Below are 7,303 nucleotides of genomic sequence, written 5' to 3'. Positions count from 1 at the left end.
CTGGGAAAACAGGAACACATGTATGGCTGATAGGTGTGCAAAAGTGGTTGACTTCAGGGCTGGTACACATTTGTAGTTACAAAATAAATGATGTACGGTATAGGGAAAATAGTCAACAAATATGTAATATTTTTCTATAGTGACTGGTGACTACTAGACTTATCATGATGATCATTTTGAAATGTATAGAAATATCAAGTCCTAATGCTGTGAACAAGGAACTAACATAGTATGGTAGGTCAATTTGACTTCAAAAACAAATTCATAGAAAAAGAGAGTAGATTTGTGGCTACCAGAGGCGGCGTGGAGGGGAGAGAGAACTGGACGAAGGCGGTCAAAAGTAACAAACTTCCACTTATAAGATAAAGGGATGTCATGTACATGATAAAGATAATTAACACTGCTGTATGTTGTATGTGGAAGTTATCAAAAGAATAAATCCTAAGAGCTTTCATCACAAGGGAAAAAACTTTTTTCTATTGCTTCAATGTTGTACCTACATGAATGATGGAAATTCACTAATCCCACTCTGGTCATCCTCTTATGATGCACATAAGTCAAATCATTATGTTTACACTTTAAACTTATACAGTGCTATCTGTCAATTACATCTCAATAAAACTGGGAAAGTGCGGGGGGTGGAAAGATGAGCCTGGAGTATCTCGTTGTGTCTGAAAGCAAGGAGGTACTCAAAAAAGGATGGGGACATGTCAAAAGAACCAGGAGCCAGCTTGAAGGGGGCTCCCACGGGCTAAAATTGGGACAATTTGAGCATTAAAATAATGACAGTAATGTTTAGAAGCACTGAATTAAATAAAAGCCCATTCTGAAAACAATGGCATCTTTACCTTGGACTTCCCAGCCTCCAGAAATTGAGAACTAAATGTCTCTTGTCTAAGCCACCCAGTCTGCGGTATTTCGATAGGCAGCCCAAGCTGACTAATACGCTGGGTCATATGGTAAATCTATGTTTAGCACTTTGAGAAACTGCCAAACTATTTTCCAAAACGTCTGCACCCTTTTACATTCTCACCACCATCAGAGGGGTCCGTTTTCTCCACATCCTCGCCAGCACCTGCTAATATGTCTTTTAAGTCACAGCCATCCCCTGCTAGTGGGTGTGGAGTAGGACCTTGGCGGGTCCTACAGCCCTCTGGGCACTCAGCCCAGGGTGGCCATGGAGGAGGTGAAAGGCAGTCAGGCGGGGGACGTTTTGTTTCTGTCATTCTCAGGGGAGGATTTGCTGAGGGAAGAGTCGGGGTGGGCAGTGTGAAGGAATCCAGGAGGACTCCAGTTTTACTTGGTCTGGGCACTTGGAGGGGGGAAGGGTGAAGAGATGGGCACAGTTATAGGGGGAGCAGGGTGGGCTGTAGGGGAGGTCATTGGGAGGATCCAGAGTTCTAGGCAATGTGTCTGTGTGTCCTTCGGGTGTTTTCTGAGCGTATGAAAGCATGTCTACATTGGTATCATTCATTCCTCCCTCTCCCCCTCCGCGCCTCACAAATGAACACATGGAGAGCTGTGGGGTTGCGAGGACAAAGGAGGGGGCATCATCCTTCCCCCTCTGAGGCCCCAAGAGATAAAGGACAGCCAGGGGAGTGACAGGCTTCTGGACAAGTGTCTGGGAATGTTGGGGCAAAGTCTGTGCCCCAGGTGAGTGGGGGATAGGGTAACAAAGGGAGGGAAGGAAGGAAAGAGGGAGGGAGGAACCTGGCCTTGGGGAAGGGGTCAGGTGGAGGCTGCTGGAGATGGTCAGGGAAGCTGGGGCGTCACAGAGGCTGGGCAAAGGACAGGCTGTGATCTCAGGGCCATTGAGGCAAATTCAAGCAGAACCAGCTGGTGGCAGTGGCCAGCCTAGTGGCCCCTGTACCCTGGGAAGTCCTCAGAAACCACCCTTTCCAGAAATGCTCATGAAAATCACAAGATATCACCTGGCACCCATTAGAATGGCTATAATCAGAAAACCAAAATATTGCAGGAGAGTGTAGCTCAATGGTGTAGCTCAAAGCGCATGCTTAGTGTGCATGAGTTCAGTCCCCAGTACCTCCTCTAAAAATAAACCTAATTACGCCCCCCACCAAAATAAAAAATAATTAAGTAATACAATAATTAATTAATTTTAAAAATAGAACAAGTGCTGGTCAGGATATGGTGAAACCGAACTGCTGTGCACTGCTAGAGGGAATGGAGATTGGAGCAGCCACTATGGAAAACAGTATAGAAGTTCCTCAAAAAATTAAAACCAGAACTATCATATGAGTCAGTAATCCCACTTCTAAAGGAATTGAAATCAGAATCTCAAAGAGGTTTCTGTGCCCCCCTGTTCATTCGCAACAGCCAAGATGTGGAAACAACCTGCGTGCCCACTGATGGATGAACAGCTAAAAGAAATGTGGTATCTATACACTATGGAATATTACTCAGCCCCCAAAAAGGAAGAAATCCCACCACTTGCAGCTACATGGATGGACCTGGAGGACATCATGCTAAGTGAAATAAACCAGACAGAGAGAGACAAATACTGCGTGATATTGCTTTTATGTTGGGTCTAAAACATACAGCAAGCAAGTGAATATAACAGAAAAGAAACAGACTCACAGATCTAGATAACAAACTAGTGGTTACCCATGGGGAGAGGGAGGATGAGAGGGGCAAAATCAAGAGGTCCAAATTACTATGTATAAAATAAATAAGATACAAGAATGTACCATACAGCACAGGGGATATATGCAATATTTTATAATAATTACACATAGAATATGCCCTTTAAAAGCCATGAATTACTATGTTGTACACCTGTATATGATGTTGTACACCAGCTATACTTCAATAAAAAAAGACAAATTATTTTCTTACTTGATTTTAAGATTTTCTTGAAACGAATTTTTCAAAACTGGCCCTTAGAGAAAAATCTGGAGTTACTGTGTCAAATTAGAACTGTCTACAACATCACCATGACACCACAACACAACACGGGCTTCCAAATTTGTGTCCTGTTCTGTTTTATAGTCATTCTCCTTTTGATGTTAAAAAAAATCCTACAGGTCTATTTAAATGCGTATACTTACATGTCTATGTGTATGCCTGTTTATATGTCTGTAAGTATACCCATTTGCCTGCCCATATGTTTTTCTTTGTGTGTATGTCTGTCTATAGCCCTCTGTCTATCCACATGTCAATGTCTGTATCTGCGTCTTCAAGCAGTGGTAGGTTAGATCGATCACACTTTGGTTTCCTGCAGCGGGTTTCTGCCATTTCCAACTTTGGACAGAGTTGGGTTAGAATCAAAGGGAGGGGAGGGCATCCCTGGCAGTGAGTGTACAGCCTGTGCAAGGCTGACTCTGGGGCAGTGAGGAAACCGGCTTGGCTGGATCCGATGACAAGCCCCATCTTCAGCTTTCCGCCTGCCTGGAGCCTGACTCAGAGCTTGGCACCTGCAGGGTGTGTGCTTGTGAACTTTCTGTAAGCAGAGGATGAGAGTGGAAGGTAGTCCAGAAGGATAGGTTGAAGACAGATGGTGGACAGTGAGCTTTTGGGAGCCATGGGGAGTTATGGATGGTTTTTGAGCCGGGGAGTAAAGGGTGTGAGAAAGGCAGGACTTGGGGAAGATTAGGCAAGACCTGGTAAGTGGTCAGAGTCATGATGGGGGTGGCCGACTGGGCTGCTCTGAACTTCCTGGCTGGACTGGGGTGGTCTTGGAAGAACAGAAAGGAGGAAAGTGAACGAGGGGACAGGGTAGCTTGAGATAATAGGATAGTCTTTGATTTGCTCCCAAAGCAACTTTTTAAAGCTTTGAGGGTGCCCTCCCACCACTTGCCATACCCTTGGTGAGTTGGACTGGAGGGGGCACTCCAGCTCCCTTCCCATCCCTGGAAAGGAACCCCTCCCTCGGCATGAATAACAATCATTGCTACCATTTGTTAATCCAAACCTGTGAACACTTTCTATCACAGAACCCTCACAGTTACCCAAGAGGTCCCCGCTATTACTACCCCCATTTTACAGTTGGGGAAACTGAGGCTCAAGCAGATGAAGTGACTTGGCCAAGTCCCACAACTAGGAACTGTCAGAACAGGGATTTGAACTCAGTTCTGCAGTACTGTTGACGCCGCCCATCACAGCCACCACCGGGGGCGCATTCCACCTATTTCCAGCTGCTCTGCCAGTTAATTTCATTCCTTGCCTCCCTCAGACAGGTGGTACAGACACAGACTGGGTCCTGTGTCCCCACTCTAGTCCTCATTCCCGGGGCGCGGGGCTGGGGATCCTTGGCCAAAGCGATGTGCCATTCTGTGCCTCAGTTTATTCAACTCTAAAAAGGAACCAAGAGCAGGACCTACCTTGTAGAGCTGCCAGGAGGTTAATGACTTTTGCACAGCACCTGAAACTTACTGGCACTTAGTAAGTGTTAGCATTCATGCCTTCTAAGCATGCGCCACTTGTCTAAGGCTGCTCCCAGGAGAATTCTGGGTGACACATCCTATTGGCATTTGGTTCATGTGCTCACTGTGGACTGACCCCCTGGAAGCAAGAGCAGTTACCTTTCTTATTAGCCAGACTGTGCGGAGTAATGGTTAGGAGGGTGGAGTTGGGGGCTCAGGGAGACTTGGGTTCAAATCCCAGCTCCATCATTTGCTGGTTGTGTGATCTTGCGGAAGTGACCTCACCTCTCTGAGCTTCAGTAAGAAGGGGATAATAATTGTTTGCATCATGTGGGCTTGTTGAGAGGAATGTGAGCAGTGCCAGGCACTAGGGAAGCCTGGAAGAAATGGGAGCCTCTCCCGCCCTGTCCCCAGTGCCACCTCCTTGGGCCTGTCAGCTTGCTAGGGGCCCCAGGCAAAGGAGCAGACCTTACATCTCAGGATCCTGGCCCATCCCCTCCCCTCCCCCTCCCCCTCTATGGCCCCTATTTAGAGGTTACTCTGTTCCAGTCAGGTTTTGAGGTCCCCATCATTCAAGAGAATGGGGCTCCCAGGCAGAGAGTACATAGGCCCGGCTCAGGCATGGCCCGGTCAGCACGAAACAGGTCCATGTGCTGTGACAGCACTGTCCCAGGGCAGCGCCTTTGACCTTCCCTATGGGTCATATGATCCCCCGTGGCCACCCCTGTGGCTCAGGTGTGACCAGGCTCCCCAGGTATGCAGCATGTGACCATTGAGCAACTCCATGTTCCTGTAGACTTGACCGCTGATAACGACATCTGACACCTCTTGCTGGGCACATGACACATTTTCTCCTTAATCTTCCCAACAGCCCTAAAGCGATCCAGGAAACCCTTAACCTCATTTTAAAGAAGAAAAATGGAGTCCAAGAAGAGACATGAATTCCCCTATCCCGGGGAGCAGACTCAAGTGAGCAGGGGACCTGGGTCTCACCGATCCAAAGACTGAATTCTTGTCTGCTGTTTATGGGGGCCCCAAAAGGGGAACTGCTCTAACATGCAGAGTCCTGGCAAAACTGATGTCACAATTTTGTTAATGGCACAATTGCAACGGCCCCAGAGAAGAATACTCAAAGACTGTGAGCAGACAGCTCACTGAGCAGAAAATGCAATTAACTACTCAGCCGGGAAAAACCTGTTAGCCTTGCCAACAAGGAAAAAATACAAATTAAAGCAACGATAAGAAAGTTTTTGTTTGTCTGTCTGTTTGTTTGTTTTACCCATCTGGGATGGCAAGAGTTAACCCAATTGTTAAAAATTAGTACTGAGTTGGGAGGAGGGTATAGCTCAGTGGTAGAGTGCTTGCTTAGCATGCACAGGGTCCTGAGTTCAAGCCCAAGGATGTCCATTAAAAAATAAAAATAATGATAAATAAATAAACTTAACTACCTCCCCCTTCCAAAAACAAAAAACAAATAAAAATAAAATGGAAAAAAAATCAGTGTTGGGGAGAAAGCAGAGAAGCAGATACTCCCCATAGGACGTTGCTGGTGGGAGTGTGGTGTTGCTACAACTTTCCAAGGAACGGATCTGCTAGACTGTTGACATTTAAAATATGCATGCCTGGTGATCTGCCTCCTGCTTTCAGAATTCTGTCCTACAGAAACAAAAGGCTCTGCACCAAAGGAAATGTCTTCAAGGATGTGCACAGAGCATCGTTTGCAGGGGGCAAAACCCAGAGGCGTAGCAAGTACTCCCCAACATGGGAGTGTTTGCAAAGTTCTGGCACCTTCCTTCCCTATTCCAACAGAATATTGAGCAACTATTATAACGGATGGTTTTAGACTTAAATGTACCAGCAGGAAGGGCTCCTATGAAGCATTATTCATTTTTTAAAATGCAAGTGACAGAACCACATCAGTAATGTGAGCCCACTTGTACCAAATAGTAAATGACATTCAAGTTAGAATTCCTATATGTGTATACTTGCAGACAGCTGCTCATCACTTTGGTTATCCTAGTTGGGGTGGGGGCAGGGTGAGAGTGTGGTGGGTCCCTAGGAGGGAGTAGGGGGCAGAGTTAATTTCATTATTTATTTTATTGATTTTCAGACTTTAAAAAAATTTTTTTCCTGTCCTTCCAATAACAAAGACACACTTGTGACAAATGAAATGATATGTCTAAAGAGGCACACTTGTGACTCCCTTCTCTCCTTGCTCCTGCACAAGCAATCCCACTCCCAGGTTTATAACTGTGAAGGTCAGTGTCAACTTGGCTGGGCTACTGTCCCCAGTTATTCAATTAAGCACTAAGCTAGGTGCTGCTGTGAAGGGATTTTGTAGACGTGCTTAAAGTCCACAATCAGTTGACTTTAAGTAAGGGAGGCTATTTTGGATCATCTGAGTGGGCCTGGTCCAGTTGGTGGAAAAGGCTATAAATGCAGAGCTGAGGCTTCCCTGAGGAAGCAAGTCCACTGTGGATGGCTGCTCCCCCAGAATTTCCAGTCAGCCCACCCCATGGATTGTGGACCTGCCAGCCCCTACAGTCACGTAAATCCATTCCTTACAATAAATCTCTCGCTCTCTCTTTTTTAATTGAAGTATAGTCAATTTACAATGCTGTGTTAATTTCTGGTGTATAGGATAGTCATTCATATATATATATTCCTTTCCATACTGTTTTTCATTATAGGCTATCACAACGTATTGAATGTAGTTACCTGTGCTATACAGTAGGATCTCGTTATTTATCTGTTTTATACATAGTAGTTGGTATCTGCAAATCCCAAACTCCCAATTCATCCCTCACTACTCCCTTCCCCCTCTGGTAACCATAAGTTTGTTTTCTATGTCTGTGAGTCTTGTCTCTGTTTCCTTACAAAAAAATCTCTTAACAGATATCTGCTACTGGTTGTTTCTCAGG

The sequence above is a fragment of the Camelus ferus genome, chromosome 32 (assembly GCF_009834535.1).
Source record: "Camelus ferus isolate YT-003-E chromosome 32, BCGSAC_Cfer_1.0, whole genome shotgun sequence".
NCBI classification, from domain to species: Eukaryota; Metazoa; Chordata; class Mammalia; order Artiodactyla; family Camelidae; genus Camelus; species Camelus ferus.
The sequence above is the reverse complement of the archived record's forward strand: the minus strand, read 5'-3'. Positions refer to the sequence as shown.